Here is a 12,335-nt window from a genome sequence, read left to right as displayed (position 1 = left end):
GGGGGATGATGGAGGGGAGGAGGTAAAGGTGGGGAGGACGAGGGAATGGGGGATTTGGGGGGATGGTAAAGACGAGGGAACAGGGTAATGGAGAATGGTGGTGAAAACAAGTGGACAGGGGAATAGGGGATGGAGGGGAGGACAAAGGGATGGGGGGAATAGGGGGAGATGGTGTGGAGGAAAAGAGGGACGAGGGAGTGTGGAATAGTTGGGAGGATGAGGGAACGGGGAGTTAGGAATTGTTGGCAGGACGAAAGGACAGGGAAGGGGAGAATTGTGGGAAGGACTGGGAGAAAGGGGAGAGTTGCTGTAGTTCAGCAACCCACGTGCATTGCTGAGAACCAGCAGCGCGTAGCCGGGTACAGCTAGTATGCATATAAATATATATATGTCGTACCTAGTAGCCAGAACGCACTTCTCAGCCTACTATGCAAGGCCCGATTTGCCTAATAAGCCAAGTTTTCCTGAATTAATAAATTTTCTCTAACTTTTTTCTTATGAAATGATAAAGCTACCCATTTCATTATGTATGAGGTCAATTTTTTTTATTGGTGTTAAAATTAACGTAGATATATGACCGAACCTAACCAACCCTACCTAACCTAACCTAACCTATCTTTATAGGTTAGGTTAGGTTAGGTAGCCGAAAAAGTTTGGTTAGGTTAAGTTAGGTAGGCTAGGTAGTCGAAAAAACAATTAATTCATGAAAACTTGGCTTATTAGGCAAATCGGGCCTTGCATAGTAGGCTGAGAAGTGCGTTCTGGCTACTAGGTACGACATATATATATATATATATATATATATATATATATATATATATATATATGTCGTACCTAGTAGCCAGAACTCACTTCTCAGCCTACTATTCAAGGCCCGATTTGCCTAATAAGCCAAGTTTTCCTGAATTAATATATTTACTATAATTTTTTTCTTATGAAATGATAAAGCAACCCTTTTCTCTATGTATGAGGTCATTTTTTTTTATTGGAGTTAAAATTAACGTAGATATATGACCGAACCTAACCAACCCTACCTAACCTAACCAAACCTATATTTAGAGGTAAGGTTAGGTTAGGTAGCCAAAAAAAGCTAGTTTAGGTTAGGTTAGGTAGGTTAGGTAGACGAAAAAACATTAATTCATGAAAACTTGGCTTATTAGGCAAATCGGGCCTTGAATAGTAGGCTGAGAAGTGCGTTCTGGCTATTAGGTACGACATATATATATATATATATATATATATATATATATATATATTAGTATATTTTGGTAGCAGTCTTTCCTGTAGACATATATTATTAAATATGACCGAAAAAGTAAGATTAATAATTCTAACACGAATTTTCTCAATCTTTCGTACATTTCTTTTCACTGTTGGTGGTAATTCAAAAATCAATTCTCCAAAATTCATTTTTATTTCTAGTCTGACGCGACACTTGAGCGCGTTTCGCAAAACTTATTACATTTTCAAAGACTTTAGTTAAACATACACAACTGAATAGAACTTGCACATCTCCGATTTGTTTATATCTACATTTGAGTGAGGTGGATGAGGTGAGGTGGTATTTAATAGGGTATTAATTTCATCAACACAAGACAGAACACGAAACAATGGGTATTGAATAGAAGTGATTGTAGAAAGCCTATTGGTCCATATTTCTTGATGCTTCTATATTGGAGCGGAGTCTAGAGGTGGGTAGAATATAGTTGTGCAATAATTGACTGTTGATTGCTGGTGTTGACTTCTTGATGTGTAGTGCCTCGCAAACGTCAAGCCGCCTGCTATCGCTGTATCTATCGATGATTTCTGTGTTGTTTACTAGGATTTCTCTGGCTATGGTTTGGTTGTGGGAAGAGATTATATGTTCTTTAATGGAGCCCTGTTGCTTATGCATCGTTAAACGCCTAGAAAGAGATGTTGTTGTCTTGCCTATATACTGGGTTTTTTGGAGCTTACAGTCCCCAAGAGGGCATTTAAAGGCATAGACGACGTTAGTCTCTTTTAAAGCGTTCTGTTTTGTGTCTGGAGAGTTTCTCATGAGTAGGCTGGCCGTTTTTCTGGTTTTATAGTAAATCGTCAGTTGTATTATCTGATTTTTGTCTGTAGGGATAACGTTTCTATTAACAATATCTTTCAGGACCCTTTCCTCCGTTTTATGAGCTGTGGAAAAGAAGTTCCTGTAAAATAGTCTAATAGGGGGTATAGGTGTTGTGTTAGTTGTCTCTTCAGAGGTTGCATGGCTTTTCACTTTCCTTCTTATGATGTCTTCGACGAAACCATTGGAGAAGCCGTTATTGACTAGGACCTGCCTTCCCCTGCAGAGTTCTTCGTCGACTTGCTTCCATTCTGAGCTGTGGCTGAGAGCACGGTCGACATATGCGTTAACAACACTCCTCTTGTACCTGTCTGGGCAGTCGCTGTTGGCATTTAGGCACATTCCTATGTTCGTTTCCTTAGTGTAGACTGCAGTGTGGAAACCTCCGCCCTTTTCCAGTCTAGCGGAGTCTTGAGGTGGGTAGAATATAGTTGTGCAATAACACCAGCAATCAACAGCCAATTATTGCACAACTATATTCTACCCACCTCAAGACTCCGCTCCAATATAGAAGCATCAAGAAATATGGACCAATAGGCTTTCTACAAAACACTTCTATTCAATACCCATTGTTTGTGTTCTGTCTTGTGTTGATACTTTTAATACCCTATTGATATCCCCTCTTGTTCTGTCTTGTGTTAATGCCACATCACCCCTCCCACCTCACTCAAATGTAGATATAAAATCGGAGATACGTAAGTTCTAATCAGTTGTGTATTTGTGAACTAAAGTCTTTGAAAATGTAATAAGTTTTACGAAACGCGCCCGTGTCGTGTCAGACTAGAAATAAAAATGAATTTTGGAGAATTGATTTTTGATTTACCTCCAACAGTGAAGCGTAATGTACGAAAGATTGAGAAAATTCGTGTTAGAATTATTAATCTTACTTTTTCGGTCATATTTAATAATATATATATATATATATATATATATATATATATATATATATATATATATATATATATATATATATATATATATATATATATATGCGAACAAGCCTGAATGGTCCCCAGGACAATATGCAACTGAAAACTCACACCCCAGAAGTGACTCGAACCCATACTCCCAGATGCCACGCAACTGGTATGTACAAGACGCCTTAATCCACTTGACCATCACGACCGGACATAATGAGGTGATAGCCGAGGCTATTTGAACCACCCCACCGCCGGCACTCGGATAGTAATCTTGGGCATAGCATTTTACCAAATCACCTCATTCTTTGGGGCACACGTGAGGAACACAAATGCGAACAAGCCTGAATGGTCCCCAGGACAATATGCAACTGAAAACTCACACCCCAGAAGTGACTCGAACCCATACTACCCATACTTCTGGGGGTGTGAGTTTTCAGTTATATATATATATATATATATATATATATATATATATATATATATATATTGTCGAAGATAGATGTAGATAGGAGATGCCTCGTATGGGCCAATAAGCCTTCTGCAGCCCCTATGTTTATCCCTTATGTATCCCCCCATTTATATATATATATATACATATATATATGTATATATATATATATATATATATATATATATATATATATATATGTATATATATATATATATATATATATATATATATATATATATTTATATATATATATATATACATATATATATGTATATATATATATATATATATATATATATATATATATATATATACATATATATATATATATACATATATATATATATGCATATATATATATACATACATATATATATATATATGTATGTATGTATATATATATGTATGTATATATATACATATATATATATATATATATATATATGTATATATATATATATATATATATATATATATATATATATATATATATATATATATATATATATATATATATATATATATTAGTATATTTTGGTAGCAGTCTGCTGAACATGACCGAAAGAGAAATATTAATAACTCTAACTCGAATCTCCTCAATATTTCTTACGTTCTTCTTCACTGTCGAGGTTAATTGATAAAGTAACTCTCCAAAATTCATTCTTTTTATTCCTGGTCTGACGCCTGAATGCGTTTCGTAATTCCTTATTACATTTTCAAAGACTTAGGTTACACACAAAATACATTCATACTTATACTCGCTTTTGGTGAGGTGACATGGCACAAAAGTTTTGGGTGAGGTGAAACAGAAGACAGAACACGAAACAATGGGTATGAGAACATAAGAATGGAAGTAACTGCAGAAGGCCTGTTGGCCCATAGGCCAATAGGCCAATTTCCGCTTTCTCTTGCTGCTTCCATATTGCTTCGGGATCTTGAAGTGGGTAGAATATAGTTGTGCATTAATTGGCTGTTGATTGCTGGTGTTGACTTTTCGATGTGTAGTACCTCACTGATATCGAATCTCCTGCTATCGCTGTATTTATCAATGATTTCTGTGTTGCTTGTTAGGATTTCTCTGGTGATATTCTGGTTGTGAGAAGAGATTATATGTTCCTTGATGGAGCCCTGTTGTTTGTGCATAGTTAATCACCTAGAAAGAAACGTTGTTGTCTTGCCTATACGCTGAGTTCTTTGGGGCTTAGAGTCCCAAGCGGGCATGTGAAGGCATAGACGACCTTGGTGTCCTTCAAGACGTTCTGTTTGGTGTTTGGGGAGTTTTTCATGAGTAGGTTGGCCGTTTATTTTTGTTTTTGTAATAAATTGTTAATTGTATTTTCTGAATATATTTTTCTGTAGGGATAACGTTTCTATCAATAATGTCTTTCTGGGCCCTTTCCTCCGTTTTATGAGCTGTCGAAAAGAAGTTCCTGTAAAACAGTCTGATACAGGGTATAAGTGTTGTGTTAGTTGAGTCTTCAGAGGTTGCATGGCGTTTCACCTTTCTTTTTATGACGTCTTCAACAAAACCGTTAGAGAAGCCAATGTTGACTTTGACCTGCATTACTCTACAGAGTTCTTCATCGACTAGCTTCCATCCTGAGCCGTTGCTGAGAGCCCTTTCGACGTAAGCATTGACAATACTCCTCTTGTACCTGTCTGGGCAGTCATTATTGGCATTGAGGTCCATTCCTATGCTTGTTTCTTTAGTGTAGACTGCAGTGAGGAAGCCTCTGTTTCTTTCCGTGACTGTTACATCTAGAAAAGGCAGTTTTCCACCATTCTCCATCTCGTACGTGATATTCTGTTCCAGTGGAACAGAATTCCACTCGAATGCCTCCTTTAGCTGCTGTAGACGTCTGACATCAGGTACCTGCATAAATGTTACCTGCAGGTATGTTGTCGTCAACATAGCTGCTGTATATGGCGGGTTTCAAGTTCATGGCAACTAAGACCCTTTGCTCGATGGTACCCATGTAGAAGTTCGCAAAGAGGACACCTAGGGGAGAACCCATGGCGACCCCATCCACTTGTTTATACGTGTGTGCCCATCTGGACTCAAGAACGATGCCTCTTTAGTGCAGGCTTGGAGTAGCTTCCTTAGAATGTTTTCTTGTATGTCAAGAGGAGTGCAAGCCGGATCACGATACACTATCATCCCGATGGTTTCATCCACAGGTACGTTGGTAAACAGTGACTCTACATCCAACGAGGCTCTTATCCCAGTGGCCTGTGCTTCCCGCAGAAAATCAACAAATTCTTTTGGGGACTTCAGGCTGAAAGCACAGGGTACACAAGGGGTCAGCAACCAGTTGAGTCGCTTAGACAGTCTGTATGTGGGTGTGGGTATCTGGCTGATGATTGGCCGAAGTGGGTTTCCAGGCTTGTGTGTCTTGACATTCCCTTACACATAACCAGGTTTGTATTCTCCAATAACCTTTGGCAGGTGGAGTCCGGACTTCTTGGCGTTCACAGTTTCAATCTGTTTACCTTCGTTTTCAATTCGGCTGTAGTGTCCTTCTTTACTCTTTGGAATTTAGTTTGATCAGAGAGTATGAGGTTCATTATTGTCAGATATTCGTCTTTTTTAAGAATAACATATATTGGCGAGTTGTCACCTCTCCTGATGACTATCTCCTTATTCTCACGAAGGCTCTTAGCTGCCGTTTTGAGCTCGTGGGACAGTATGGTGCTTCAGTAGTTACCTCGAGTCTTTACTCCTTCTGCAATAAGTTACGCTTGCAAGGTGTTTTTGGTGGTAACCTTCTTTTGCGTCTCGAGGTCGAATATGTCATCCAGTAGGCTCTCCAATTCCACTTTCCGGGCCATCTCATTTGGTCTGGATATAACGTTACAGTTTATACCCAGATTTAAGAGAGTGATTTGGTCCTCAGTGAGGTTGATTCCAGCAAGGTTTAAGAAGCCATCTCTGGGTCGTGGAATCGCCATAGGTCCTCCATATAATGTTGACAGTTTCTTGATGATCCTGGTTTCGGTGCTGTGGGGATTTCGATCTGTGAGGATGTCGAGGTGTTGGTCAATTCGAGAACGGAGGTCTTCGTCGATGTTGGTGTGTCTCCATTGGTCTGTAGCATGAAGTAGTTGCGTTTTGCTATCGTTGATCTCATTTTCTGCCTTGTGTATCTGATTTCGAATCATCGTGAAGGCTTGGTTTCTTGCTGCTGGGTCGTGCATCTTAATATTAGTATATTTTGATAGCAGTCTTTCTTAAAAACATATGTTGTTGAATATGACTGAAAGGGTAAGATTAATAATTCTAACACGAATCTTGTCAATATTTCTTACGTTCTTCTTTACTGTCGAGGGTAATTGATAAAGAAACTATTTAAAATTCATTCTTTTTATTCATGTTCTGATCCCTGAACGTGTTTCGTAATTCCTTATTACATTTTCAAAGACTTAGTTCTCACACAAAATATATTCATACTTATACTCGTTTTGGATGAGGTGATATCGACCCAGCCATCGACCCAACTATCGACCCAACCACCGACCCAAACATCGACCCCAACCACTGACCCCAACCACCGACCCCAACCACCGACCCCAACCACCGACCCAGCCACCGACCCCAACTACCGACCCCAACCACCGACCCAGCCACCGACCCAGCCACCGACCCAACTACCGACCCAACCATCGACCCCAAAACGGACCCAGCCACCGCACCAGCCACCGACCCCAACCACGGACCCCAACCACCGACCCCAACCACCGACCCCAACCACCGACCCCAACCACCGACCCAGCCACCGACCCAGCCACCGACCCAACTACCGACCCAACCATCGACCCCAACCACCGACCCCAACCACCGACCCAACCACAGACCCCAACCACCGACCCCAACCACCGACCCCAACCACCGACCCCAACCACCGACCCAACCACAGACCCAGCCACCGACCCCAACCACCGACCCCAACCACCGACCCCAACCACCGACCCAGCCACCGACCCAGCCACCGACCCAACCACCGACCCAACCACCGACCCAGCCACCGACCCAGCCACCGACCCAACTACCGACCCAACCACCGATCCAACCACCGACCCAGCCACCGACCCAACCACCGACCCAACTACCGACCCAACCACCGACCCAACCACCGACCCAACCACCGACCCAACCACCGACCCAGCTACCGACTCAACCACCGACCCAACCACCGACCCAGCCACCGACCCAACCACCATCCTCCCGAATACACGACGAAACCACAACGTTGCTACAACGTTCAAACAAGTTCTGGCACTTAAAAAATGGTAACAACTGTCTGACAAGTTGTAACAATTTTCCAACACATAATAAAAACTTTATAACAATATGTAACAAGTTGTAACAATATGGACCGTTACGTTGTGTGATTGTAGAGGTGCCCACCACTGGAGACTGTACAACTGTTCATGTACTGCTAACTATTGCTGACAGCACTATAGGGATGAATAATACCCTATTTGTTCAGACAATTAATTGGTTACTAATTGCCAATGGTTTACCAACTGTTACATTACCAACTGACTTATTCTTCTAATTCCTGCTCCTGTAACATCAACTATAGCATCTCCTGATCCTGTCACTTCAACTTCAGAATCCCATGATCCTGTAACAAAAAATACAGCAACTCCTGCCACCCAATCAACTGCAGCTGCTGTACGGACAAAATCCCTATATCATTTGTTTATTATGATCCACCACCACATCTTCAACAGAATCAAATTTCTTCAACGATGCTCCTTAACATGACGAAATAACTGCATCCACTGCCTATCCTGTATTTGTACTCTCTACTAAGCTTTGTTGACAGCTGAAGATCAAACGACTACTCTAACTGTTGACTACTTAATCAGACAAGAAAATAGCCAGTTCCTCAAGAATCTCAATCAACAATTAAATGATAAGAACACTTATCTCCAATATAAGTGACTGAAAATGTTTACCTCAAACCCTGTGACACAAGTGAAACTGGTGGCCAAAATGAAATGTTTCTGCTAAGGGGTCAATTTTCCTGGACCCCATTTGGTAAACCCGAATGTTTCAGCTAAACCTTCATACACACTACTGGGGTCGGCCACAGCTTGGGCGAGTACAGCCTGAGGATGGGTAAGGGTCGGTCGTAGCTTGGGCGAGTACAGCTTGAGGATGGGTAGGGGTCGGCGCAGCTTGGGCGAGTACAGCCTGAGGATGGGATGGTTCACAATATACTACCACTCTCAGAATGAGTATGGGGTGTACATTACACTACCACTCAGAATGATCATGACGTGCACAATCAACTATGTTGCAATAAAATTACTAAGAGCAGTGGCTTAGGGCAGATGGAACGCCACGAACATATAAACAAAAAAAAATGATAAACAAATTAAAATACAACTGCTATGTTGACTTCTTCACAGTGTAGTAAACGCAGGATAAAACATAGGGAATGGAAAAATTTAAATACTTTAATAAGGACAAATTAACTTTAACAAATAACAATACTGAAAATAGTTCCTTGAAAAACTTGGCTATATTACAGGATGCAAAAATATCAAACAAAACAATCAAACAGACAAGTTAATGTTACGTTAGAGAACAAGAAATAAATGGTGCTGAAAATACTGAATACTAAGCTGTGTAAGTCTACCATCACCCAGGGTAGCGTGAAAGCAGAGATGTACAGCTTAGGAGCACTGAGAATGTTCTGACTAAGTGAGCTGGCTAGCTTCTGTATATATGAAGAAACGGCCGTCCAGGTGGCGCTGGTGTCTCGATAATTGCAAGCCGGCAGGTAGAAACAGTCGAGGTGTTTGTTCACCAGCAAGCAAGCCTTGCCGTCACCAGGTGTGATGGGGTCATGGGTACTGCAGAGACGTTACTTGGTGGAACAGGTGATGATGGAATAACCTTAATCTCCTTTTCTAGGAAGATTCTTGTGACAACTACCACTCGTAGAATGAGTATGGGGTGCACAATAAACTACAACTCAGAATGAAAATGGTGTGCATGATAAATTACCCATCACAGAATGAGTATGACGTGCACAATACACTACCACTCAGAATGATCATTATGTGCACAATCAATTACCACTCACAAAATGAGAATAGGGTTCACAATAAACTACCACTCATGGAATGAGGTGCACAATAAACTACCACTCACGGAATGAGGTGCACAATAAACTACCACTCACGGAATGAGGTGCACAATAAACTACCACTCACGGAATGAGGTGCACAATAAACTACCACCACATAATAATCACAGGGATGCATAATAAACTAGCCGTCGTTGGCTCAAATAATCAGATCAATAACACACAGAAATCACAATAGCATGATGCATCAAATGAACAAATCCACTAGGGCCGTGACGAGGATTCGAACCGACGTCACGGCAGCGTATGGGATACTCTTGGACGTCTGTTCGAATCCTCGTCACGGGCCTTGTGAATTTGAACAAATCAATAATTTTCCAATTTGCCTTTCCTAAAACTTTGACGTCTCAGCCTCGAGTCAAGTCTTTAGATCAGACTTCAAGACAGCTCCACTATGTCTCTTCTTGAGCGCCGCTAATATTAATATATACAACAATAACAGAGAAACGAAGGTCCACAATACAACGCTCTCCATCACTAGGGCCACAGATTTATCTATTCCCTGGACTTCGATAAATTCACTAAGCTGTGAGGCTCTCTTGTGGGGCTCCAGAGTGCCGCCAGCACTCTAGAAGCCGCAATAGACTACAGGATTTTCAAGGAAGATTCCTTCCATAGTTGCTGCTTCGTCGTTGCGAAAGAGGAAGTATTGTGCACCCCATACTCATCCTTTGAGCGGTAGTGCATACAAGGTTTACAGCGGGCACAAAAGGTCTTAATCAGACCTCAACGGAGGTTATTACATAAACAGTTAAATCTATTGTGCACGCCTTATAATTATAATGTTAGCTAGTAACAGAAATTGTTACATTTCAATAGCTAAGTATTTACAGTTAATCATTATACTTAATGGTATGTCTTTTCGCTATTACATATTTGTTTGAGATGGAAATCTTGCAAGGTCTTAGGAAAGCTGCTATTTGTTATTATTAGTGTTCCCAATACACTACTTGCTTCTTAATCTCATATATCATTTATCTACTTGAAGCGAAATATGGATACAGTGCCAGGATTTCAGATAATCTATCTTGAGTAATAAATAAGATGGTTTGCCATTTCATGCAGTGTGAGTTTATATTTATCTCTAAATGGCTCAATTTTATTACAGTAAGATATAATAATCCAAGGTGTGTCCCTGTCTCTGTCCACACACTTTACTTCATCTAGATCCCTATACAAACCGAACTGCCAGAGATACTTGTAGCCAAGTAGTATACGATCTGTGACTTCGTCTGCTAGTCTGCTGATTTTGTTACTTACCCCATACACTTGATTTGCTCCATACATGTCATTGTGATGAACAATGGACCTGCTAGTTCCAGTTTGCACTATTCTGCTTTCTTTAGTTTCATCCAAGAGTTTTCGTCTAATGACACTTTTAAGGGACATATTTGATAACTCAAGATTCAGTTCAACATTGTCTTTAATTACTGCAACCTTAACAAGAGCGTCTACTTTATCATGTTCCTGCAGGTCAATGTGAGAAGGGATCCACAACACTTTGATATTTACCGCCTTATTAAGAATGTGCATGTATATCTATGTCTGGCTTCAGAGACAGGCACGTTACAAAATAAGTAAGCTTTCTACTTTAGTGTTGTCAATAATTTGGAGTGCTACCAGTTCAACTTGCAAGGTGGATGCACAGTTATTATCTCTCACATCCACTTAAATTATACTTCCATCAGGCTGATGAACAATTACAGCATTTCCTGCTTTCCCTTGTAGTCGTATTGAGTGTTCCGTCAGTGTATATGGGATGTGTGTGATGTTTTTTTATGTGAGTACAAATATTTATCTCTATTCATTGCATTTTCCTTGTGTTGATTTCATTATCAACCATCTGACTACAGTTGTCTTGCATTGCCTGGAACGGGCGTGAGGAACGAATCGAGGAAGCACTAGAGCCAGTTTAAGGTGAGAGCTGTTTGTGTGATTCTGTAATTCTTCGCTGCGTGTGTATGTGTTACACGTAACTCCTCATTTAGCTATTTTATACTGATAGTGTTTCAATTGTTCGGTGTAATTATACCGATACGTATTATCATAGTTTCTATGTGATGTTCTGACTCGTTTCAGAGACCCAGTAAGAATAAGTCACTTTAATGAGTGCTCTCTGGGTCATACCCGAGTTAATTATTGCGTTGCTTCTCATGTGAATAATTTTGTGTGCTATGTTTATATATGTACAGTGTTGTATCTTGTGATTATTAATTATTGTGAATTAAAGTGTCAATTGATACCATGTTCTGAATTCGTGATAATCAATAAAATAATCTTTAATTATTTTATTGAGAAGTCATTGAACTAAATTTCTTGTTTTGACAGCAGTCCTTGTGACAGTGTATTTAACGTAATTAGTAAAATGTCAACTAATTCTTGTTTAGCAAGCTGTCCATGTGATAGCGTAATTATTGTAATTCAGCTTGACTGATTTACTGTCCGTGTGGTGTAAATTAGGTCATTACTCACTGATTGTTTAATTGTCTTAGTGATTGAATATTTACTGTGAAGAATTAGTTTTGATTATTAGCTGAGTGGCAGGTTGTACTTAACGTAAATTATCATTGATAACTGTCTAGGTGACAGTAATTAACGAAATTAATTTAATTATGTAATGTATATTTGATTGTAATCAATTGTTCTGTCTGTGTGATAGAACTCTAACGTAAGCCGTTGATTGCCTTTGATTGATTGCCGTCCAAGGG

At 40.0% G+C, this 12,335-nt stretch overlaps 1 pseudogene; it reads left to right on the top strand.

Annotated features, from left to right (window-relative positions):
- The first annotated feature begins 5,628 nt into the window (after nt 1–5,628).
- On the top strand, nt 5,629–7,830 carry LOC123756230 (uncharacterized; annotated as a pseudogene).
- Nucleotides 7,831–12,335: the final 4,505 nt, after the last annotated feature.

The sequence above is a fragment of the Procambarus clarkii genome, chromosome 36 (genome assembly GCF_040958095.1).
Source record: "Procambarus clarkii isolate CNS0578487 chromosome 36, FALCON_Pclarkii_2.0, whole genome shotgun sequence".
Classification (NCBI taxonomy): domain Eukaryota; kingdom Metazoa; phylum Arthropoda; class Malacostraca; order Decapoda; family Cambaridae; genus Procambarus; species Procambarus clarkii.
Note: the sequence above shows the minus strand (reverse complement) of the source record. Positions and strands in the feature narration are given on the sequence as shown.